General features: G+C 33.7%; 1 pseudogene; it reads left to right on the top strand.

The window, feature by feature from the left end:
- Positions 1-7,768: 7,768 nt before the first annotated feature.
- LOC144373653 (protein kintoun pseudogene) lies at positions 7,769-15,480 on the top strand (annotated as a pseudogene).
- Positions 15,481-25,984: the final 10,504 nt, after the last annotated feature.

Genomic DNA, 25,984 nt, shown 5'->3' with positions numbered 1-25,984 from the left:
TTTTTGGCTTTTTTGTTCTTTTTCTTGTGCCCTTATTCCTTATCTTGTTTTATTGCAAGGATTTCCAGTACAATTTTGTACAGGACTGAACCTAACAGTCACAACTATCTTGCTCTTGCTTTAATAGTACTACATCTAAAATGTCACCATTCACATGATATTTACTGTATGTTTTTTTCTAAATATATTTCATAAGGTTAGAATGATAACCATATATTTTTTGTTTACCAAGATTTTATTTTTTAAATCAAATTTAGTGTCTATTATATCATAAACTTTTTCTAAATATCTTCTGAAATGAAAACACATTTTTCTTTTTTCCCTCAGCTGTGTAATGTAGTTAATTATACTGACAAATCTTCTTATGGTTAACCAGTCTTTTATACTAGCACTAAATCTTTCCAGGTAATATATTTTTGTTTTGTTTCAAACATATGGTTAAAAATCACAGTGCATTTAATGCAAGATGATTAGAATTGATGTATTTTACAAGAAATAAAATCATTTTCTCAGACCTAGAACTTAATTTTTTGATTACTGTAATTAGACAATATTATGAACTTTCCTTATTTCATCTATGATTTGAAATGTGAAGCAGTTTTAAAGTTGGTATAATTTAATGAAAAATATATATTGTAATTTTGGTTTATATTTTCCCCTTTTTGAAATAATTGGCTTTAATACTATTTGGTTAAGCTCTCTTAATATGAGAGATCATGTGTGTATGAGATACATATGAGATATAAATAAAATTTATTTTCATTTCATCATGTATCTTGTCTCCTAAAACAGCATTTGTATAATCAGAATCTCAAGCTCAGTACCCAAGTTAACTTTGCCTTCACATGTAATGTGGGCTTACCTCTTTTATGAAAACATATCAGTAACTTCTCTGTCTTCCCATGGTTTTTCAATCAAGTGGCACAGAACTTTGTGTTGACTGCTAAAATTTGCTTAAAAACAATTTTTTAAAAGTTGTATTACTTTTAATGCAAATCCCTGTTATTAAATATCAAACAATAAGTCCATAAATTTATACAAAAGATGACTTGTTCATGTATTCTATGTGGTTTCTACATTCATTCCATTAAAATGAATGAAACATAACTTGATTTACAAAAGGATTAAAACATGATTAAGCTTCAGGAGTGATGTCATGTAAAATGCCTAGATGGGAAATAATAGATAATTTATTTTTCATTTTTTAAATATTGAAATGTTTTAAATTAAATTACTTTATGGCAATTATTTTCAGTTTAATTCACCTGACTATGATTAGAAATGAATAGATAAAAATATGCCTGGAACAACAGCTGATTTTGACTTTTATTCTTGCAGTTATATCTCTGGTGGTGGTTTGTGTAGTCATTAGTTAAGTAAGGATAACCAACTTTTGTCCAGTAATGGAAATTATTCAAATATTTAAGAAAATTAGAAAAAAATGTGCAGTATGCAAAAAAATATGTCATTGGATAAATTATCCATATTCTAATTTTTTTGGGGGGGGCGTTAGTAATAAGTGAATTCTGAATTAATCTAAAATGTATTACTATGTCTCTTTTTTTGAATATTTATTAATTTTAATTAACATTAAAATGGTTACCATTCACAATTGAAACATTTTTAAGAAGTCTAATGAATGAATGAATTTTATTCTATGCATTTTAATCTAGGAATAAGTACATAATTTTTGTGTACTTAGTACAGAGATAAATGTGTAATTCATATAGTAATTTCCTGCTCAATACATTAAGAATCTGTAGTTTGCATTCTTATTAGTCCAATCTCATACTGTTTAAGATAGATCAGATCAAATTTATCTTTAACATTTGAAACGAGAAAGAAACATGCCACATGTCAGAAGTCTAGACCTGAACTGTCCAGTGGAATTTTCCATAGTGAATAAAATCTTCTATAACTACATTGTCTAACATTATACCCAGAAACAATATAAAGATATTGAGCATTAGAAATGTAGCTAATACCAAGGGGAAGTACATTATGAATTTTATTTAATTTTAATTAATTTGGTCTTGTATACATGGATCCACATGTGGCCAGTGTCTACCATATTAGACAGTGCTGGTCTAGAATCAGGTTCTCCAACATTATTCCACTACTACAATATCAATATAACTCTGTTTTTATAAAATAGGCATACCAAATTTGAAGTTCAAATATCTATTATTAAAATCTGTTTGGCTAATATTTCACATGTGGATCAAATTACCTTTTAAATAGCATACTGCCATAAACTAGAAAGATTGTGAACAAGCAAATACTGAAGAATTTTTATTGTGTGAAGGAAAAACTGATGAAGAGCTAGTACATTTAACCAGTATATTTATACCAGTTTTCATGCCAACAGAACTTTGATTATTGGGATATTTGATGATAATTTAAACAATGGAATAAATATGAAATATACATCCTAAGGCCATTTATATTCTCTATTAATGTTAAAAAATCCTGAACTAAGATTACTTGTTAGTAATCTTAGTTTAAATAAAAATGTTCCTAAGACCCTGTTATAGAACTAAGTGGGCCATAAAAATAAATTTATATTTGAAACATTAATTTCTTCTCAATTATCTCTGTTACTGAGGTCCATATTTTCAAAGGAAATTAAGCTATCCATTAAGTTTATACAATGATGTCACATTAACATTTGTAAAGCCAGAAAAAATCAGAAACCACTTTTTTACATGATGAATGACTACTATATGTTTTATTTTGTTTAATATTTTTTCAACAAATACATTTCAGAAATTAATTGTTGTGTAGGCTTTTAATAAAAGGTATTAATATTCTTAACATATAAATATACATGTACATTTTTGCATACATACTTACATGTATACCCTTTTAGAATTAAAACCAACATAGAATTATTTTATTAATACTGCTTGAATAACCTCATTTAGTCATTTTGTGCACGTAGACACACATGGAAACTAAAATATAAATACTAAATATAATTTCAAAAATTTAAAAAGTGAATCTCATACAAATAAAAAACTGAAAATAAGGGCTGAGTTGTGGCCTAGCAGTAGAATGCTTGCCTAGCACATTCGAGGCCCTGGCTTCAATCCTCAGCACTACATAAAAATGAATAAATAAAATAAAGGTATTATGTCCAACTACAATTAAAAAATAAATATTAAAATCTGAAACTATGTCAAAGATTTTTAGCTATTAGAAAAGTAAACTAGCAAAATGGTACAATAGTTTGAGAACTTTATAAACAGTAGTTTTTATCATCCATCTCGAAAGGATGCTGAATCATATTGCTAAGTTAGAGACAAATTTGATTAATATAATATATAGCAATAAAACAATCTCTTTTTTCCAGAGAGAAAAATATGCATCTTTAGTGGATGAAAATATATAACTTAATAGTTTTCTGGTCCTAATAAAATAATAAACAGTAAGTGAGACAAAAACATATCACTGAAAGAACTGAGTTTTTGAATGTGTCTTTCAAACAATGCTCAGTAAGACATTTAAAGATGTATGTCCATGTATGGATTTGTAACAAATCCCACCAATGTGTACAACTATAATGCACCAATATAAAAATGAGGAAAAAATACAATAACAGAAATGTGGCCTTTATCTTATTTTAAGGCTTTTGATAAAAAAAAAATTCACAGAAAGGAAGTATTAGATCTTAGAATTTTTTCATCAGGATAATGCTTTTTTTCAAACCAAAACTATATTATAATGAAAAAAATCTAGATTATTTCTTCAGAAGCTTTTGAGAGATAAATTATTTGATTTTGCAAATTTATTCTTCACATTTTACCTACAATGATAACCTTAGAAAATAGAATTTTGTGCATTTTAATGTGGTGACAAAGACTTTAAGTAACATTGCCTAGCACGTGGGAGGGCCTGGGTTTAATCCTCAGCACCACATAAAAATGAATAAATTAAATAAAGGTATTGTGTCCAACTACAACTAAAAATAAACATTAAAAATAACAGCATCATTGTAATTATTGATCAAACTAGAGTGGATTCTGAATGCAGCAATGCAGAGTGTAAACCTTCAGGTTTTCTCTCGGTATTACAGCTATGATTTCAGAGACCACTCTGCTGCGATCTGTCAGACTAAGGCTCTTTCAAGGCTAGAAAGATTCCTTGGTTAAGTTATATGTGCTGGTGATTGGTTGAGGTGGGTTGAAAACCTAAAACTGGAAAGGTTACAATATTAGAAGAAATCCCTCTTTCTTCCTGCCTCCCTCCCTCCCAGCCTAATTTTTACCTCCTTTCCTGTCTTTCTCAATTCCTTCCCTTTCTTTGTTCTTTATTTCTAGTTTTAGGAGGCTTATTTCTTATAGCTGAGAAGGTGACTGGTGCCTGCACTAGAAGGTGAGGAGACACTAACAGCTCCTAGATTGGTGGGGTATCGGAGTGTCATTGAACAAGATGCATAGATCATAATAAGCAAGTCAGCAAACATAAAAAAAAACATAATGGTGGGTGCTTCTCTCAGAAGAAGGTCTGTATAATCTGGATTTTTTCTTGAATGGGAAGTCAAAGCCACAGAAAATACATAGGTAGAAATTTTTTCTGTGTTGGATGATAGCACAAAATTTTTTACAAGAGTCTTCTAGAGATATAATGCAATTCAATTTAAAGCAATGGGCAGTGGGGAGGGGAAGTAGATAGAGTAGCATGGATATCTGAATATTAGGTACTGACACATTATAAACTTGAAATAGCAAAAGTACTGAGACAAGAACAAACAGAAACTATATTATGGAAAAGAATTTAGCTTAAGAACAGTGGTGTTTTGAAAAAATATACTAATATTTTAAGATTTGGGATTGTATTTTTGTTTTCTTCTTTTGATTGTCTCTCTTTCCTATATTTTTAAGAATAAATCTGTATTGTTATTATATGCCATATATAGCATATTGTATCAAAGTTCAAAATCATATGTTAACCATAATGTACACACACAAACAGGCATCACACCTCACACTTTTATTAAATTCAATAATTGAAATGGGGTTTTCTTTGCTCTTACTTGTCAAAATTTAATAGTAATAAGGCATATATAACAAAAAGAGGCAAAGAATATAATCTCACTTTGCTAAGAAGATTGGATTATAGAAAGATTACCAAACCATATGCTGCTCAACATTTTATGTTTTTCTTTTTTGTCAAAGCAGATCTGGCAAAGAAACACATGTTTTAAGTTTTGCTCCAAGAAAAGATAATCTTCACTTCAGCATTTATTATGCACCATGTATACAAACTGCAATGAATAAACCAACTCACACTTTGGTTTCATGTAAATAAAACCTAAACACAAGAAAATGTAATATCTAGTAAAATGTGTCACAAAGGCCAAGATAAGAAAATGGATAGCTAAAATATGCAATTAGCAAATTCACTGAAAGAAACCAGGAGGATTTGGAGATGAGCCATAGAAATATAATTCTATACTTTTGGCTAAGAACAACATTATACTTATAGAAAAATATAGACACATTTGGAGAGAAGTTCTGCATTTCATAAAAAAGAATGAAAGAGAAATATCTTTGAAAATAGGTGAAAGGCAGTCATATAAAAGTGTCAAATGTGATTTTTTTAAAAGGATGGGTGCATGCAATATGCTTCATGATTTTTTTATGTTTCAAAAAGTGATCATATTCTTTCCAAATATTTGAGAAAATATTGTTCAGTATTACAACATTTAATAATTTGTAGAAACAGAGTTTCTTCATAATGGCCTAAAGATTGATCAACTTTTTCTCCAACTATAGGGAAATATATGTGTTCATTTATGGATTGATCTTTTTATCTTTTTTTAGCTTAGATACTAAGCTTCTTTGAATCAGTGCACACAAAAAAAATTGACTGTGTTGTCTAAGTGGCAAATTAGAATTAATTATGAAACTTATAGAGCTCATATAGTTAGGTTTTAGTAATGCTAACAGACTACTACCAGTAGTCAATTATTCCAAAAAGTTAATGGTTCTGCCTGTTGAGATATCATCAGAAACTAGTATGACAATACTAATCAACAGGTCAGATTTAAGTGTGGCAAGATAATAGGAACATGGAAACAGTGGCAGCAGCCTCAGAGGACTGTTTTTTAAAATATTAAAGTCACCTGTAGGAAAAGGATGGAAGATAATTTTTTCTAGAGTCAGCTGTATATATAAAATAAAAAGTAGTTAACCTATTTAAGTAGTTTTTGAGCTTTTGGGATTAGAATCACCACCCGTGATGGTGATTGCCATATAACAACATCAACAGTATAACCACATCCCAGAACCTATAGAAGCACCTCAATCATCATTGAATTAAAGCAGTGGCTGCTCTAATACTGGGTCTCTACTTATGAATCACTGATGATTGCCGATAAATACCTTCTTAAATACTCAATTGTCAAATATCAGAATTTACTAAGTAATCCTTCTATGTTACTTTGAAGCTAGCTTGAAAACACATCAACCAGTTTTTACTTCTTCCTTTCATCAAGTCCTAAACTGCTCCAGTGCAAACTGTAAAAACCCTTTTTACTCCATTTCCTTTCTGACAGACATTGCAGTGACCATATGTATCTTTAGTTAAATCCAAACTACATTTTACATGTTGCTTAAACTTTGGCAGCACATCTGGGAAACATTTGTGTTATATCCCCATATGTCCTGATATGCCAGTGAAGAACAAATTATTCATTCAATCATTTCAGTTACATAAGAGGTAAATGAAAATGTTTGACAAACATGACCTGCAATATAGTGTAAAATAAAAAGAAAAAGAAAATAGTCAACAAGCACCCTAGTTGACACCAGTTTGTAGAAAGAAAAGGTATTTGTGAGGGAAAGATAAATATGATTTCAAATTTGAAATCTCATGTTGGGTTCTGCTTTCTGTATTTTCTTTTAATTGACACTGGATCATATTCAAATCTTTGTTGTTCATGTGTATTTATATGGTGGAAGGGTGCCATCTGTAAGCTTTGAGAGGATCATGACAGCTGGTTTATTTCTAGTTTATTAATATTTTCCAAGTATATTCCATTAAGTTATTTGCTCTGGAGGAATTGAGAAACTGGATGAGATTCCCTATTTAGATTATTGTATTTGATATTAATTTGGGTTGTACAGAAATTAGCTATGCAGCCTTGGTCAAGAATCCTTAATTGAAACCTTAATTTTTAGATTTGTAAAATGTGGTTATCAAATAGAGACTTCTCAGGTATAACAATTAGGTAAGATAAAATGTGAAAAACACTTAGTACAATATCTGCAAATAAAAGTGCTCAGTAAGTACAACTTTGTTTTTATCAGGCACCTAATTTTTGCTATATGCAGGAATTTAAACCCTGAGAAGGTAAAGCAAATGTAAAAATCAATTAAAGAAAGACACATCTCTGATAATCACCTGATGACAAAATTCAAGATATGACAGATATTGAGAAGCTTAAATTAGCAAGATAATTATGAGTAGCATCCAGGAAATAGTCTGAAAAAATATACATATAATAATTATTCTGTATAAAATGATTTGCTATTTAATCTGGGATTTAGGAGTGCCAAGCATATGAATTCGTTCCTTCAGTCCTTCTTTGAAATGTTTCTATAGCATACAAAACAGTGAGGCAAATAGTCCATGGGAGTCTCATGTTTATCTGAAACAAAATTAAGAAAATCTGTTAGAATACTGATTGCTTTTCACTATTGAGTATGTTTTCAGAATTCTTTATTTTCTGTGTCCAGAACTATACAGTAAAATAGCTTTATCAATGGCATTTTATATACCAAAAGGACTTGGAACACAGGCAGATGTTCCTAAAGAAGAGCAAAGGTAATTTTACTGCAAGATAGTGAAATAAAGATAAAATCTTTGAATAATTGAGAAAACAAAATAGGAGAAACTGGTACTTGCTGAGAGAAGTTAGGTAAACTTGACATAATAGTATCCAGAAAGCCTTCTTGGACTGCAACACCACTGAGAGCAGTGGACAGCAAGGCCCCTGGACATTCCATCAGGTGTCAGACTGGCCTAAAGGTGAGCTTCATTTAGAATTTAATTGCAAGAATTCTTTCTCAGGTCATTAAATGTTTCCTTGAAGCCATCCTTTACTTACCCATATTCTACTTACAGACTATGGGGAAAATATCAATTTCAAAGTTGATCTTTCATTTTCTGAGGGAAGATTGAAGCTTGCAAAGTAAAATGTCAAAGTCTCTCTTGGTCAATGGCAGACAGCACTTTTTAAATGTTATTCTCCAATAAAGAATGGTAATTCAATAAAATTATCAATTCTTTTAAATCAGAATGTAACTTTACTCTGTTCTCTCATGTCAATGTTAGAAATCATTGCAATAAAATTCACAATTCAAATGTTTAAGTTTAAAGCAAAAAATAAAATAGAAATACACTCTTTCTGAAGATCTGTCCTGACCTAAATCTTGTAGTTTTCAAAACATCATTAGCCTAAAATTAGCACGTGTGTAATTTCCAAATGCAAACATATGCAAATAACCTTGCATATTTTAGCTTCTAGGATTGGGACTCAAATCGGTCCCTGTGGTTTTAATAGTAATAATTTATATAAATTTAACAAAATAACTGTGCACAATTTTTGACAGAGTCACAAAAGTTAAAATTTTAGAGTTACAGTTTTTTAGAAAGTACAAATGCAACTTTCTAATGAGTAAACAGAGCTATGGTCGTCCAAGGTGGGTGCCTGAGTCATTCGATGCTGTAATTATTTTTTACCTTTGCCCAGATTAAAAAATTGCAAATTAATCTACCATAAAATTATATTCTATTGAAACTGCAGTGTAATCTGAAAGAAGAAATGAATAACTTGATCCATGTTAAGGCAAAGGGCAAAAAGGAATGGAGATTTTTCAGAGTTCAATCTGCAAGCTGTTGGGAATTCTTTCATTTAGCTTTCCTTCCTTTATGCCACAAGCAATGAGCTCTATATGTGGAGAAAACCATAGTTGTTAATTTAACTCATTTGAGATAAATATGATTTTTTTCCAAGAAAGATAGAGTAGCCCCTGTATGTTATGGATTGATCAATAATATATGAGCAAATTGAGTTTCTGCAGAGTTATACAAGTTCAGGCATAAATAATGAAAATAATTTAAAACAAACTGAGATATTGGGAAAAGGCAAACATTTATGAGTCTAGGCAGGATTTGTAACTGGATATTTATTAGTTACATGTTGGCTGAGGCTGTGTTCCCATGCAACTCTTGAGACCCAAGTAGTGTTAGACATGCTAGTATCTTGTTTGGGGATCAATCCCAAGTATACCAGTGGAGAAGTTAATATATGATACAATTAATAAGCAAGTTACCCCTGGGACACATAAAATAAACTTCAGAGTTGTCACATCTGTGAATGAGGAGGCTGCAGGTTTTTTTATCATTAGTTGTGGAGTAGTCCCAAAGGTTTAATCTTTCCAGCATATGTCATCCTTCCCGCTCTTGACAGTGGCTGGAAAAAATCCTAACAAATATAGGTGTTTTCTGTACACCTGGAAACACACACACACACACACACACACACACACACAGAGAGAGAGAGAGAGAGAGAGAGAGAGAGAGAGAGAGTCTCATGGGTTAATTAGCAGTTTTAAGCAGGTTTGAATTTACCAGGTTCTATGGTACCAAGTAAGAAGATATAATAGTAATATATTCTCAGAATGTGGGGATAAAATGAAATTATGAAATATTATAAGGAGTAATAATAGGTTCCTCTAAACTATACACAAGGATGTAGCTCAGGTGAAATCTATGTACAACATTCTTTCTCTCCCTGGTTCTGCAGAGTAAACTGCATTGTCATAACTACAAGCATGGATTTAGCTCAAATGAGGTTTTTAGCCAAAATACTGAAGAACTCCTGGAAATAGAGTCCCCTTTGCAATTGAATGGATAAGGCTCTAAGAGTCTGATATGATGTTATGCATAATGTAGGTCATATTGCTAGCTCTTTGAGCTTCACTCCATGCCCACCAAAAAAAAATCTCCTGATTTTAAATCAATCCCAGATAGATTAATCTATAAAGAGAAGAGTTAATACTACATACTAATATAATTTTATTTGGAATTGTAAATTAGTGAAATTTAAAAGTTGATATCATGATATTGGCCAAGACAAAGTCAAGTTCCTGGATCTAGATCATGGCAACTTCATCAGTATATTATGAGACCACCTAGTAATGACTCTTTAAAGAACTATCTAGCCAGTATTAAGTCTGGTAAGAAACCTGCAATCCTCAGCAATGGAGATCTAGTTTTCAGGTACTGAAATACAGAATAGTGGTGTATTTGTAAGATTTCTGTCAGCATACAAAAATACCTGAGACACTACTTATGAAGGAAAATAAGGTTTATTTTGATTTATAGTTCTGGGAGTTCAAGTCCATTAATATGGACCTCTATTCATGGCAGCACATCATGGTAGGAGCATGGGCCTACCAATCTAACAGAGACTGAGAAATGGGATCTGCATATATCAGATTTACTTATGGACCTTTGGAGAACACTCATCCAACCATAGCAAAATTCTTCTTTATGTGCATTTCTATAATATTTTATTCATGTGTTTAAAAAATAATCAGGTTTCAACACTGGCCATCCTAGGAATATGTAGAATGAAATGTGCAATTCAGATTAACCCTAAGTTTAAATTAATTGGGAAAACATCCAGTTATATATGTATTCCTCAGAACTCTTACTACCTCAATTTCTAGGTTTAAAAAGTTGAAAAGATATTGTATACTCTAATTCTATTTAGAGATTCAAAATATATATTAACCTTTAAAGATTTGGGATGTCTTTAAGATATGTGTTCAACTTTAACTCAGAATTTTTCCTTTCTTCTCTAAGGCCTCCTACTTTCTTTAATGACACATTTATTAGTGTCCCTTAGAATATATTAATAGATTATCATTTCCATCAATTTATTATTCTATTTAATGTGTTAAAAGTCATTATTAAAGTTTGTAATTGGGAAAATTAATCTATTTTTTTCACATATTTATAAAGGTTGAATGCCTTGTGATTATTTATTTTGCCCTGGAATAATATTCAAATCAATTTCTGCTTATCTTCTTTTTACATAATGTTGGTTCTCTTAATAACAATACAGTTTACCAAATATAGAAAACTGCATTTTCATTTCTCAGATCACAAGAAAATCTTTTGCAATTCTGTGCAAATATTTTTTTTCTGCATTTCCTAGTGTACATCTATTTGCATTGCTAGGTCAATATGCTTGAGTTGCCAATATAAACACTGAAATGATCTGAAACTCCCTCTGACAGAGAGGTTTCCCCCACTGATAGTCATTCTTCTATATTTTGCTGTGTAAAAAATTCAATTCTCTGTTAAGATATTAAGGCTTTGCCAGGGGTGGGCTTTTATGTCATTAACAAATTGTGGGTATCTCTTTCATTACCTGGAAGGAGTGAAGATAAAAACAACACTGACTCTGAAAGAATAAGCAAATAAAGAGATTTCAAAGTCTGACTGCTAGCTGAGATTTTCTTTAAGCTCAATATATATAGGCATCTAACTGGGAGTGGGGTGTGTGTAAGCATGTTTATGTGTGTATGTCACTGAGTGTATGTGGGTACACATATGTGAGCAATCATGCATGCATGCCCATTAGTTTGTCTTACAGTCTTGTGTCAACTGACACCTTTTTTGCCTCTAAAAAGAGACTAGAATCTTGATTTTATAATACATTTTCTCATAGGAACAATAATTGTGAAATATCACAGTGAGTGAATCCATCATTACTAATATAAAATGTTTAAACTAAGAAGATAGTTTATATTTGAGGGTAAAATATATGGAAAAGAGAGAGGCATTGAACTACACACTATTTTTTTGTGAAAAACCTAAATGAAATTTGAGGGTATCTAGAGAAAGAAAAAAGAACCAAGAGGCCCAGTACTGTCAGAGTCTCTCCAGAGTTTATGTGATTTAGTGGATTAGGCACTTTCAATAATAAGACTCAGGCTTAATCTAAACTTTAAAAGGGACTTATGGAATTTGTAATAACTCTCCCTAATGTCCATGGCACTCTCATTTCCCATTTAGCTTTCTTTTCATTAGTATGTCTATGCTGGACACTAACATGTACCACATATTTTTATTTAAATACATCTCTGAGAATCTCAGAACTGTGTGGACAATTTCAGACTCCATTAAAAATCACATTTATCAGTGATTATGAAGGAGTGAACAACTAAAAAATAGGGAACAGACTGATTTTCTCAAGTTCACAGAGGGAAGCTGTAATAGACAGAGGAGAATAAAGTAAGTTTTGTGATTTGATTAGCTGAAAGCTTTCTACTGCACCTTTCCAACTGGGAGACTTGAAAATAAGTGAATGATATAGCCTTGTGGGCAGGAGGCAATAGAAAGGAGTGTGGGAAATCACCTCAATCCACTGGATTAGCACTGCCATGAAATGGGATGGTCCCTGTGCATCTCTTGAAACATGTATTGTTTTCTAATTTTGGGGGGTATAATATTCATAGTAGTATCTTGTGATACTTTTTATGTCTGCAGTATCAGTTGTAAAGTCTCCTTTTCATTTATAATTTCACTTATTTGTGTCTTCTCTTTTGTAACTTTTGCTAAAGCTTTGTCAATTTTTACAAAATTATTTCAATTTCATTTATATTGTATGCTATTTTCTAGTTATTATCATTAATTTCTACTCTTGATATTTATCACTTTCTCTCTTATTTTTTTCTTTAAGTATACCATTAGGTTATTTGGGGTATTCCTTTTCTTCCTTGCTACAAGGGATTGAACTCAGGAACATTTAGCTACTAAGTGACATTCCGAGCCCTTTTTTGTTATTTTTTTTTTAATTGAATCAGGATATCAGTTGCATAGGGCTAGCTTTAAACTTGTGAATCTCCTGCCTCAGCCTTCTGAGCTTCTGGAATTTTAAGAGTGTACCACTGCACTACTGCATCACCCATGCCTGGCACTTATTTTTGGTATAGGTACTTCTTGTTAGTGATTTTCCTTTACAAAGTAATCACACTATATCCCATGTTTTAGAATATCATGTTTCCAGTTTTGCTTGTTTAAACATACTTTCGATTTTTACTTTTATTTTTTTCTTTATTCTGGAGCATAGTGTTTAATTTACACTTAATTGTGAATTTTCCAAACCCCTTTCCTTTATCAATCTCTATTTTCAATATCATTTACTCAGAAAAGATAATCAATATTATTTGTTGAGAGCCACAGCCGAAGGGGCCCCAGCAAACTTCCAGCTGCCAGCTGATGATTGGCTCACAGAGGCCCCAGCAAACTTCTAGTTTTCAGCTGATTGGCTCCTCTGTGGTGATGCTATTGGGCTGTTTCCCCGCCCTTTCGGACCATGGAGCTGCTCATTGGGGGGCTTTATTTGGCTCCGCCCATGCAAACCAGCCAATTGGCCTCAAGAGCAGGAGGAGTCGGAGGGTTGAGAGGCTTGTGGGAAGATGTGGTAGCAGTTGGGCTCTGAGGGAATTCCTTAAGAGCTCATGTGGTCTGGCGTGTGTTCTAAAAATAAAGTTGGTTTCTGCTTGATAAGTGGCTCTTGAATTGTGCCAGGCAAGACTGCAGCAATCATTTCAGTTTTTTAAAATTGATTAATTCTTGTTTTGTGTCCTAACATGTAATCTGTACTTCAAAATGATCTAAGGGCATTTTAAATGACTATATATTCAGGTGCTGTTAAATTAACTATTCTGTTCTAAAATGCACTTTATATAGAAAATTTTCTTATATTTTTCTTTCTGTGTGATCTGTCCATAATCGAAAGTGGTATATCAAAGTCCCCTACTATCATTGCATTGCAGCCTATCACCTTTCAGATCTATTAATACCTGTTTTTAATGTTTAGAATCACTAATTTTGGGTGCCTATATATTTACAATTCTTATATCCTTCCAGTGAATTAACCCATATATTTATACTATGGCCTTTTTTCTCTTGTTTTAGTATTTTTTTAAAATTTAAGGTGTATATTATCTGATAAAGTATAAGCTACTCCTGTTAGCATAATTATAGCTATCTTCCTTTTCCCCACCCCTAACTTATGAATACTGTACTTATTCCCTAGAAATAGAAAGTAGCCCAAGATAAAACCTACTGGGAGTGTGGGGAAAGCAGGCCCCCATAGACATTGGGATCGCCAGCCCAGGTGCCCTCGAGGTGGCGTGGAGTCTCTGTCAGCATACGCTGGGGAGGAGATTGAACTCCAGCCGGAAGAGCGAGGTTTGGGTAGGCATTCGGTGTTGCCGCCAGGCCTAGAGGAGGAGTCATCCCCAGGAACTTGGAGCTCACCTGGGGATGGTGGCATGTGCTCCCCTAGTACTTCATCTCTGGCCCTTGACCAGGAGTCTCCTGTAGGAAGAGGGAGTGCATGAGGAGATATCAGTATAGAGAAATGCGAGGACCTGGAGTGCCCCGGATGGCGAGACTTCTGATCAGCAATGAATGACCCCAGAACGAGAGCAGGGAACCTTTGGGTCCTCCTATGCAGTGTAATCAGGATGAGGAATCCTTGACTTTGCTAATTCAAGTGCTGCACATTCAGCCTCAAAGTCTTCAGTGGAATCTGAACTTCCTCTGGAACAAACTGGGCTTCTTCACACAAGACTTGATTTATTCCTTCTTCTTGCAGTTTGCTCCAGAAAACAAATTAAGTACCAAAGAACCTGAGATCAGTGTTTCTTTAAACAATGCAGTGATAGTACTGGCTAAATCTCCACAGAGCCATGGACGTTGGCGAGAGTGGTACTATGGTTTAAACAAAGATTATTTGAAAGAAAAGTTGTTTCTTAATGAAGAAAATGTTAATGAGTTTCTTGAAAAGGTCCTGTGCTCTCCATTCACACAGAAAATGTCCCTGTGCCCACCATTAATTGAAGTTCTTCAGGTTACTGATGAGAAGATTCAAATTCACGAAGAGGTACAAGAACGTAGTAATCCTGATCAGCTTCAAGGAAAGGAAAAAATTCAATGAAGAATGTCCTCTAACTGAAATAGAAAATGTAAATCATTTTACCACCTCTACAACTGATTCTGATTCATTTATAGCAGTTAAAGCACTAGAAATAGATACTTGTGGTTCAGTTGCAGGATTTCAACAAGTCTCTTGATGTTTCTCAAATGCTATATGGAAAATCAAAGCAACCTAAAGCAAAAATGGAACCTGCTTTTATTAAACAGAAAGGTTCTACTGACTCAAATGAGGACAAAGATAATTTAAAAGAACAGGTAATAACCAAAGAAAAAGAAATGGATGGACATCACATATCTTCTTTACTGAACAAAACTATAGTTCACAATATACCTGATTTTGATAGCATAAAAGAAACCAATATACAAGATGGTACTGTGCATATTATTAAAGATTATGTGACACATTGTGCATTAACTTTTCAGAATTCTTTGCTATATGATTTAGATTAATTCTATATTATTTTGGAAATTAAATGTTGAGTAAAAAATTTTTGGACCTAAAATAGTTTCTTTCTGTTAAACAGTAAAACAAAGGTAGTCAACAAAAAATACAACTAAAATTTGGAATTTTAATTCCAATGGGTAAACTGTATTTTTTTCCCTTTAAATAGTTTAATAGTTTAATCTTGGAGATGTTTTATAATTCATCTAGTAGATATATTTTTTGAAATAGAGATGTAAAATAGTTTTAATACAACCTGTGTGTGAGTGAGTGTGTGTGTGTGTGTGTGTGTGTGTGTGTGTGTGTATATATATATATATATATATATATATATATATATATATATATATATAATGACTTCTGTGTTTATTTTTGCTTCTTCTGCTTACCCTTACTTTCAAATTTCAAAATAAATATTCACCAAGTTGTGTTTGTCACACAAAACAAAACAAAACAAAACCCTACTGGCCTGGAGAAGTGCTTGTCTCTGTTCTCTCATTGAGAAGATAACCAGTTCCTCCCTGCAATGGGGAGGAACTTGTTTCCCTGTTCTCTCCTTGAGAAGATAAAGAGACATGCCAGTTTCCCTGTCCCCTCTCTGAGAAACAGGAAAACTACCTGTCTCTGTTCCCAAGAAACAAACATGCCTTTCACAAGATCAGGGGATGCTCACTATGTCAGTAAAGAATAAATACACCGCTAGCCTGTGGCTCTGATTCTAGCATAGTATCACTCTCACCATGTAAATGATGACATTCAAGGGGGAATTGCTGTTGACCTCTTTCCCTTGCTGCTTCTGCCCTTCTGTGTGCAGAGCAGCCTTGTCAGACTTCTGAAAATAAACCCGCTTCTTATCTCAGGTGTGTGTGTGTGATTAGTCCTGTGCCACTTTTCTTTCAACTCCTGTTCTCTTTTGATTTCCATTGGCAAGAACATTTTATTCCTTCCTTTTCAGGTTATATATGTCCTTACAGGTAAAGAAAGTCTTTTTTAGGCAGCATATAAATTATTTATTTTAACTACTCATTTAGGTACACTGTGCCTTTGATTGCAGAGAACTTCACTTATATTTAAGGTAATTAAGGTAATATATTTAGTGGATATTTTCTATATCATGAATATCCTCATTCTTCTACCACTACATCTTTGACTATAGAGTGGCCATTTAGGAATCTTTAAGCCTGTCTTTTCTATTTGTCTTTCAGTTTGTGTGCAACTTGACCATACAGATAAAAATTAAAGGCAGTTCAAAGAAACACTATTAATAAAGCTTTCCTGAGGTGAAAGCCCAGTCGTTCTAACTTTAAAGCATAGAGGCTGATTGTTGTACACATGGTTCAGGTAATTGGAAATGATTGCAGAACAGCTCACCAAAGGTGTTGAACAAAGACATCACACTTTTTACTCACCTTTCAAATCACAGTATGGGTTTCTTTAGAGAGCAGATATTCTAATAGATTTTAAACTTAATGTGTGTATGGCCTCAGAGCAACAGAATCCTGGTGTCTTTGTGAAGACAAGTGATCATGGTCATGGCTGGAAATGGAGAGAAGACCAGATATTCAAAAATGACTCCTGAAAGTTTTAGCAAACAGTACATTAAGACTGAATAAGTGGCTCTTTTAAAATTATAAATTAATCTTATCAAGAGCCAGTAAGAATGCCACAAGCAATTTAATATTTGGATCACCAGCACTTTGCTGTGCACAACATATATTGATGAGCTGCCATTTTTGTCTCTTGTGAAAATTAAATGGAAAATGTGTGTGGCCAAAAATACTAAATGGTTCAGTTATAGTAAATGTGAGCTTAGTGCTAATTAACATTCTGAGTCTTGCTTCTCATCTAATTTCAGATAACTAGACTGCATAATAAAAGAAAAACACAAAGGTTTTCACAGAAAGAGTGTATCTGAACACATTTTTTTTCCCTTTGGACAATAAAAGAACATTTTCTTCAGACAGAGTGCTAGATTAAAAAACAAATTCATCTTCTGTTTTGGAAGAATACTCTCACTTCTACTGTGTTTCTATTTTACCTGGTCTAAATTTATACATCTATAACCATTATAATTTACTCTTATATTATTTTCTATTTGTAATATTATGACCATTATTTCCTATAATTAAATATTGTCAAATTACCTTTATAAACACACACATACCATTTAATGTATTCGTTCTAGCCATGTACCTGATAGGAGGTAGATTTCCCTAATTCTATCCAACCCTCAGTAGACCACATGGAAACTAATTACCCCCTAATTATCATTAGCTCCTAATTGCCTCCTAATATTACCATTTTTTTGCAATTGTCACATCCCCTAAGTGAATAATGTTTGCATAGCAAATTCTCAGCGAACAGTTTCCAAATTGAACCAAATTATGAATTTACTGTGTTTTAAGCTCTATCCCTAATAAAAGTCTTTTATCAAAGACAGATTTTTAGAAATCTTTGAAATTTTACTCCCTTTATGTAATTATTTCTGATTCCTTATTTATTTTGAGGGGAAAATTATTTCTTTTTATCAGTTCTTGAAAATTTTTACTGAAATACAAAGGCAGACTCTATCAAGAGGATTACAGAAAGTTGCATACAAGATGTTTGCCAAAGAGTTTCACCTATCCAGTGAGAAATTAATAAAATAATTAACCCAAATGTAAAGTGAATTTTTCTAATTGACTTAAATAAGAGTGCACAGAAGTAAAGGGTTGTATTGATGGAAAATCGTTTAACAGTAAACTTCTTTCTGGTGAACCTGTGGAAAACAGAGAAACAATTTTAAGTCCATCATCGGGTTTTGTATTCCATTACTACTTAGGTCTATTCATTATAATGTATTTCAATTCATGTAATATACATTCACATCAGATACAGATGAACAAATAAATTTATTTAGAATCAAAGCTTTGTCCATAGGTGAATCAATGACCAAGTAAGATACCAGTACAGAGATAGCAAGTAAGGTTCATTTTGAAGGAAATTATGAGAATATGGGTCAGAGTTACCTGCATTGTTCTTCATGGAGAGTTTTCCTACAGGGAATCCTATGGGAGCAAGAGGACCAAGGGAGGCCTAGCCTGATGCAATGCTGCTGAACTCTTTCAGATAAAATCAGTATTCTATTTACTATTATGTTGGTTTTTAAGTATAGAGAGAGTTTTTCTCCACTTACAACACAGAAGCACTGACAGTCACAGTTTTTTGTTGAAATAGGCATTTTCTAAATTTTTTTTTGGATTCACAAACTTATTTCATATATATATATATATATATATATATATATATATATATATATATATATATATATATATATATACACTGAAGTTGCCCCCCATGCTTTCTTTCTTTTTTCCCCAAACTTATTTCTTATATGCAATACAATCTCATAATGATTTCTAAAGAATTACAAAGAAATTTACTCATATTTGTATGCTATATATTTAAGACACATCTGCTAAGTATTTTTAAGTATAAGGAAGATAATTATAATATATGTGTCTTCCTTTCCAGCTCTGTGGGTCAAGATTGTTATTGTTTTTACCCTATAGGTTTGCTTTGCTCTTGTAGGGTTCTAAGACCTCTCCTTTGTGGCAAAGGACAATGTTAACAGATCCTAATATCAACAATATACCACCTGTAACAATTTGTTATTAAGACATTTACAGTTTAGTCTAAATGTATAGAAATGTTGGATTCAATTATTGTCTAAAATATAATCAGTAGTTTTGTAAAAATGTTTACAGATTCAGACAGTGGACAATGAACAGCAAGTGTGGTGTAGAATGATTTGGAGGGGATAGGATTGAGAATATAGAGTTAATATATCTGAGGGAGTGTGACAGAGAAATCTAATGAAGAGAGTTAGTAGCAAGGGAATAGACAGGAAGTATTCTGTACTCCATCTTGGATAACCTTTCTCACCATGTTTCATGGGGGCAGCCCTCAGAGTGGTTCTCCATCTGACCAGGTACCAGGTACGTTGGAAGACAGAAGAGTACATATAACAAACACACATGTATTTAGAAAAATACAAGATGTTAAAATAGTAAAATTTGCAAGGGGAAAGAAAAATGAAAGAAGAAAAAGGAAAAAAAGTGAAAAGGGCAAATATAATACCTCTATATTAAATTATCCAGATGACTCAGTCCTCAAAATCCTATTTAATGCAAAGTTCTGTTTTCACATATATTGGGAATGTGAGGGCTGGAGGATAAGGGGGTAGAAGAGATAGAAGAAAAACATACTCAAAAGAAAAACCAGGGTTATTGCTAGTTTTAGAGATCCATATCTTCTGTTTCTCTTCTTATCCAATAGGTGACATTGTCTCTTTTAAGCTGGTGTCTCTGCCATCAGAATGGTGTAGGTAACCAGGGTGGGAAGTCTCGTCTTGATGTAGAGCATTTGAAAGTGGGGAGTGCCACTTGCAAGTCCCTGCAAGGAGAGTGCACCTCATGGGTCTCTTTTTGGGATCGCTTGTCTGAGTTGTGTGCCCGGTACAGTCTCCCTCTCTTGCCTAGACATTTCCCAGTTCCTGGTCTCTTGGTTAGGCTACAAACTTTAGTTCCCTCCCCTCTCACTTCGCAGTTCCAACCTACAGGACTTCTTACACACAGACTCACACCAGTTGGGCGGCATGCTCATTGCACTGCACACCTGCCTAACTGGGAGCTGTTTTTGTGTTGAGTGGTCACTGTTCTGAGTTATCATCACTGGTTTGGGGGTGTTGGATACTTGGTACCTGGCCAGATGGAGCACCACTCTGAGGGCTGCCCTTATGAAATATGGTGAGAAAAGTTATCCAAGATGGAGTTGGTCTTCTTCCAGTGCCGGGGTGTCTGGAAAGCTGTGGGGAGCTGGACGATGGCATTATGCTGTGGATAGGTAGTAGCCAAGTGACCTGCATGAGAATAGAAGAGTCTGGAGTTCTGCAGAGGTGCTGATTGGTGATTCTGCTAAGGTGCTTGAGAGCCCTGTGTGGGCTAGAACTTTGGGCTTTGGCTTTGGGGACCCAGAGGTCTGGAGTGCTGCTTGACGCTGAGGCTCTACGCCCTGTTCGGGAGTCATGGGTGCTGGTGATTTCTGTGGAAATCAGCTGTATAGGGGTTCTCTTACACACTCTGAGATGCAATATTCCAACTAGGTGAGATATGGGTCATTGAGTGACACAGGATGCTGACTCCCTCTGGTCTGCCATCTTGAAATCCCTGGTCTGTCCTTTAAGGGAGATAATTTATTATTCTTTATTTAATCTCTTTAATTCATTCTCTTTATTTTTTATTGATCTGTTCAGATGTTCAAGTCTTTTCTTTATTCAGTCTTGTTTGTAACACTATGTATTCCTAAGAACTTATTCATTTCTTCCAGGTTATACAATTCATTGTCATATACTTATAAGTTTTGTCTCCTGTGACCTGTTGTATTTCTCTAAAGTCACTTGTAATATCCTCTCTTTTATTTATGATTTTACATATTAGCATTTTCTCTTGTCTTTTTAGTTCAGATAAAGTTTACCATTGTTTATGTTTGCAAACAACTAATTTTAGTTTCATTGATTTTTTATCACTTTTACAGTTTCTGTTTATCTCTTTCTGATCTTTATTATTTCCTTCCTTCTAAAGCCAGACTACTTTAGTTCTTTTTCTATTTTCTTGAGAGATAAGTTATATCTTTCACCTTCATGTATTTGAACACTTGTATTTATCCCCAGAATCTGAAAATTTTCTATTTCTTTAAATAACCTTTTTAACTTCTTTCATTAAACTTCTATAACTTGAATACTTGCTCTTTTGTTGCTGTCTTATCTTCTCAATCATTTTTGTTGCTAATACTTTATATTGCATTTTAATTTCACTCATTATACTTCTCATCTCTGTTAAATTCTTATTTGGAATGTTAATTTTTTTCCTGATTTTATTGGCTTTTTTCTCTTAAGTTTTCTTGAAATTTGCTGAATTTTCTTAATGCATTTATCTGAACTATTTTTCAGACAGTTTTGTATATCTCCAATTTTTCAGGGTCAGTTACTAGCATATTGCATTATTTTGGTGGTATTATGTCTCCTTGTTTTTGTTTGTATTTTTTTTCTCTATTTTTACATCTGCCCTTTTGAAGAAATAAGATCTTATTTCAGTTTTTGAAGAATGACTCTGTCTTGGAAGGTCTTCTCTAATCAGCCCATTCAGAAGTTCTGGGCAAGCTATGTAGCATGGTCAACATTTAGCCAATGTCAGATTCCTATGGTATGCTGGCCTGGTGTCTTGAGTTGGTGGCACTGGGCCAGAAATCTGTACCACTAAAATTAAAACCTTTGGCTGAATCTGTGGAGGGTGAGATGAATCTGTATCTTCAGGACTGACTTGTAAATTTGGTTCATGGGGATTGACCTGGTGTTAGTGTAGTCTTTGGGCCTGAGATTGAAGGGGCATTACATGGGAATGGACCTGGAGCCTAAGTCCATAGGCATAGGCAGAGGGTTAAGATCCACAGGAACCAGCCTGAAACCTGGGTATGCAGAGGTTACCAGCAGAACCTGGGTAACCCAAGTCTAAGGAGGTGTAACTCATTCTAGGGTTTACCAGGGTGAACCTAGGTCCCTGGTGACTGACCTAGATCCTGGGGTCAACCTGCTAGCCTGATACATAGAGCTATGGGATCCTCTCCTGGAGTCTAGAACTGTGGAGATTAGCTGGTCTATGGGTCCATTGGTGCTCATCTGCAGGCTGAATGTATGGGGTTCACGGATACTGGCCTGCATGTCAATGAAGACTTGCCATAGTCTTGCCAGGACTTTGATTCCATGGACATGTTCTTGAAGTGTATATTTATAGGGGCCAGTAAAGGGATAGTATCTCTTGGTAAAGGACTAGATTCTGAATCTCCTTGAGAAGACATGTGCATGGGTCTGATGGAAGTTGAGACTAAGGGACTAGCATAGAGAATAGGTCAAGGGGGCTATTCTGGCACAGTGCAGGCTTAGAGTTTGAGTACATGGGTAATGTCATTTTATTTGAAGTCAGAGTCACTAATGTGGACCCAAGAGGAGATTTAGTAGCAGTTATATACACCTAGCTGACTCTGGGATAGTCTGTAATATAAACCTGGGCTGCAGTGGCTGGCCTGAGGCTTGGTAATCCTGAAGTCTGGAAACATGAGAGGCAGCCCAGAGTATGGATCAGTAGAGCTCTCTTGACCTTGGGACAAATCTGTAGCCAAATTCAGTGGGGTTGACCTGGCACAGGGTCACTCTGGCATTTAGGCCAACTGGTAATCTGGTGATAAAAGAGTCCAACCAACACTGAAGTATCTCATACACCAAGTATGCTAGGCAGACATGGAGCCTATGGCCATGGGATCCAACCTGATACCAAGTCAAGTCTGAAGGCTCATTCTCCAAAAGCAGCCTGAAGTTCAGGGCTATGCAAGTCTTCTGAACTTGGATTTTACTAGGAATGACTGGTATTGGTCTCTGAATTCAAACCTGGGTCTCATTTCCTTCTCCTTCCACCACCTGGAGGGGTATGTGTGTTTGTATTTTTGTTATTATTATTGCTATTATTGTTTATGATGATGATTATTATTTTGGTACTGGAAAATGAACCCACAGACATTTTAACAATGAGCTACAACCTCAGCTTTATTGTTTATTCATTTTATTTTGAGGCAGGGTCTTGCTAAGATGTTCAGGCTGGCCTCAAACTTGTGATTCTCCTGCCTAAGTCTTTAAAGTCACCGGAAATACAGATGCACTCCACTGTGCCCATCCCTGAAGTGTATTTCTTTTAGTGCTTGTTCTGATTGTAGTTTGAGAGTTATAATGACATGATGCAAAATAAATCAGTCCTTCCTATATCCTTCAAAGCCTCTTTCCTTACATACATGCGTCACTTAACAACAGAAATACATTCTAATAAATGCATTGTTATATGATTGTGTTGCTATATATGCATTATAGTTTGTACTTACATAAACCTAGCTAGCATAGATCAATCACTTGATGTGGTCTTTGGATATAATCAAGAGACATAATAAACATGAAATGTATGAAGTTGTTACAGATATAACATGGCATACTACTTTATGATAAACTTGTTTTTATAGGCACAAGGAGTATATTCTAATGATAAAAAACTATGGTATAGAAACTACATATAGTAGTAGCACAGTCATTTATTTTTAGTATTAAGCATTATGTACCTATACCATCTGTACTACTATTTATATGATGGGCAGCACAGTAGGTTTGTTTGCACCAGCATCACGCAAACATGTGAGAAACACATTTCATTATTATATTTTCAAGGGTCTTGCTAAGCAACAGGAATTTTTTCAGCTCCATTATTATCTCATGGGAATACTGTTGTATATGTGGCCTGTCATTGACCAAAAAATTGTGGTTATGCAACACATAATAATATATCTTTGCTATACCCAGGTGTTTTCATCTCTCACCTGGTCTCCTTACCTTTTGTAAAGATATTTTTGAACAGAGATAGTTGTTCCAATGTATGTTTTTATGCATATAAAAAGTAAGAAATCCTATTCCACTGTATTGTTGAATTTACAGAGAATGTCAGATATGTACCACTTTATTTCTATTTTAGAAATAGGATGCTGAAACTCAAGAGAGGTTGAGTGGCTTAGGTCAAATCATAAACACTGAAATTGAATTCCATGAAATTGAAATCCATACTCTGTTTCCATTTGGGAAACACCAAAATAAACTGGGTCAGAGTACAGAGCATATGTAGACTACTGAATATGTAGAAAGATAGTATAGAGTATTTAGTGTATAGAACATAGATTCAGACTTAATACTATTAAAAACACCTCAGGTTATCTGCAAAGAAGAGGTGCTAAAGAAAGATTGCTTTGTCTTCATGTATTCTGTTGATAGTTTAGTTGCATAGTATCTTAGCATATATTGCTACTCTTTAGGGCATTAATGATATAGATGGCATTGTCCTATGTATAATTTAGCATGGATAGTTGACAGAGAGGCTGTATTGTACAGCTGACAAGAGCACTTCCCCTAAAGTCAAATGCCAGGTTGGGAAGCCTCACGAACTGCCTACCTTGCACATGATCCTTGATTTATTTTTGTGCTTAGTTTTCATCTCACTAGGTAGTTGTGAGAATTGGATGAATTAATACATGTGAAGTCCATCATTGATGAAGAACATGTTGTAAGTGGCTTAATAAATATTAGCCATTAATGATAGTATAGATTTTGTTTTCATGCATCTTGGCTTAGTGCAAAATGAACAGATTTTTAAAGAGATTAAGTTCAAATTCAATACTCCTTATTCCTGAGGAGTGGCAGACACCTCAATGCCCTAGGCCAGGCCTTGGGATCCTAACATCTAAATGCATCAACCAATATCTAAGAAGAAATTGTGTTTAGTAGGTAGTAATAAACTTATTTTGCTAATATAGGTAATAGGTTATTTTTTACCTTAAGTGAATAATTTCATGCACTAGGAATAAAAAATATCATTCTCTCTAGAATAATTCTAGCACAGTATATATGTTGATCTTATGAAAGTCCTTTTTCATGTACTTTAAATGATGCAATTCACATACACATACACACTCTCACAAAAATGAAATATGGCCTAATGATTTAAGATTTAAACACTCTAAAATGAAATGTGGATCTTCTTCCTGGAAGATTCCCCAAGAAATAAGTCTTCATATTAAACATTCTTCAAAATTGCTAATGGTAAGTTTGGTCTCCTGAATCAGAGCATCAGTACCTGCTATTTTATTTACCTAAGCTGCTCCTCCAAGTTTCTTCCATCCTTACCATCAAGCACTCTTTTCCCATGAAGTCTTGATTGGCTCTCTATTTCTTTGTTAGTGTCCCTACCTCTGATTTTTTTGGATTATCTCTGCCATAGTCCTGCACCGCATAATAATGACTAGGCAAATTATGTTCCTAACCACACTGTAGACTCTAAAATGAAAGAAAATTGCTTTCATTTTGGTATTTTAGAAGTCTGAAATGGTCTCTTGCAGAAACTCAGTAGATGTTGATTAAGTAAAGATCCAGTTACTTTACATAATTAGGGTGATATGGATCCTTAATACTTTTTCCTCGTACTTTATATTCCTAATTATTTCTTTTTCAGATTCCCTAAATTATTTGAACAGGTAAACCCTATTGCTTTATATACATATTTACCCTGAAAGATTTTACCAGCTGTTACCTTGAAAATACAAAATCTTTGTAATGAAGTTAAAATTTTCACATTTTTAAAAACCTTTATCTAAGAATGTTATAAATATAAGACTTTAATATTGTTTCCATCTGAGGTTGGAAATATTTTCTCTGTGCTACTATCTGCAGATGGTAAATAAATCATAGTTATATGAAAAATAATGTCTTTGGATTTAAGAAAACTTTTAGTCATCCTTCACAACTCATTGGAGATATAATTTTATATCTCCTTTCTTGTCTGTTCCCTCCATAAGGATCCTTCTAATCTCTGGTCTGTTGCTAAATCTTATATA

Source organism: Ictidomys tridecemlineatus, unplaced genomic scaffold (genome assembly GCF_052094955.1).
Source record: "Ictidomys tridecemlineatus isolate mIctTri1 unplaced genomic scaffold, mIctTri1.hap1 Scaffold_4535, whole genome shotgun sequence".
In the NCBI taxonomy this organism is placed as follows: Eukaryota; Metazoa; Chordata; class Mammalia; order Rodentia; family Sciuridae; genus Ictidomys; species Ictidomys tridecemlineatus.
This window is presented reverse-complemented; position numbering and strand designations above follow the sequence as displayed.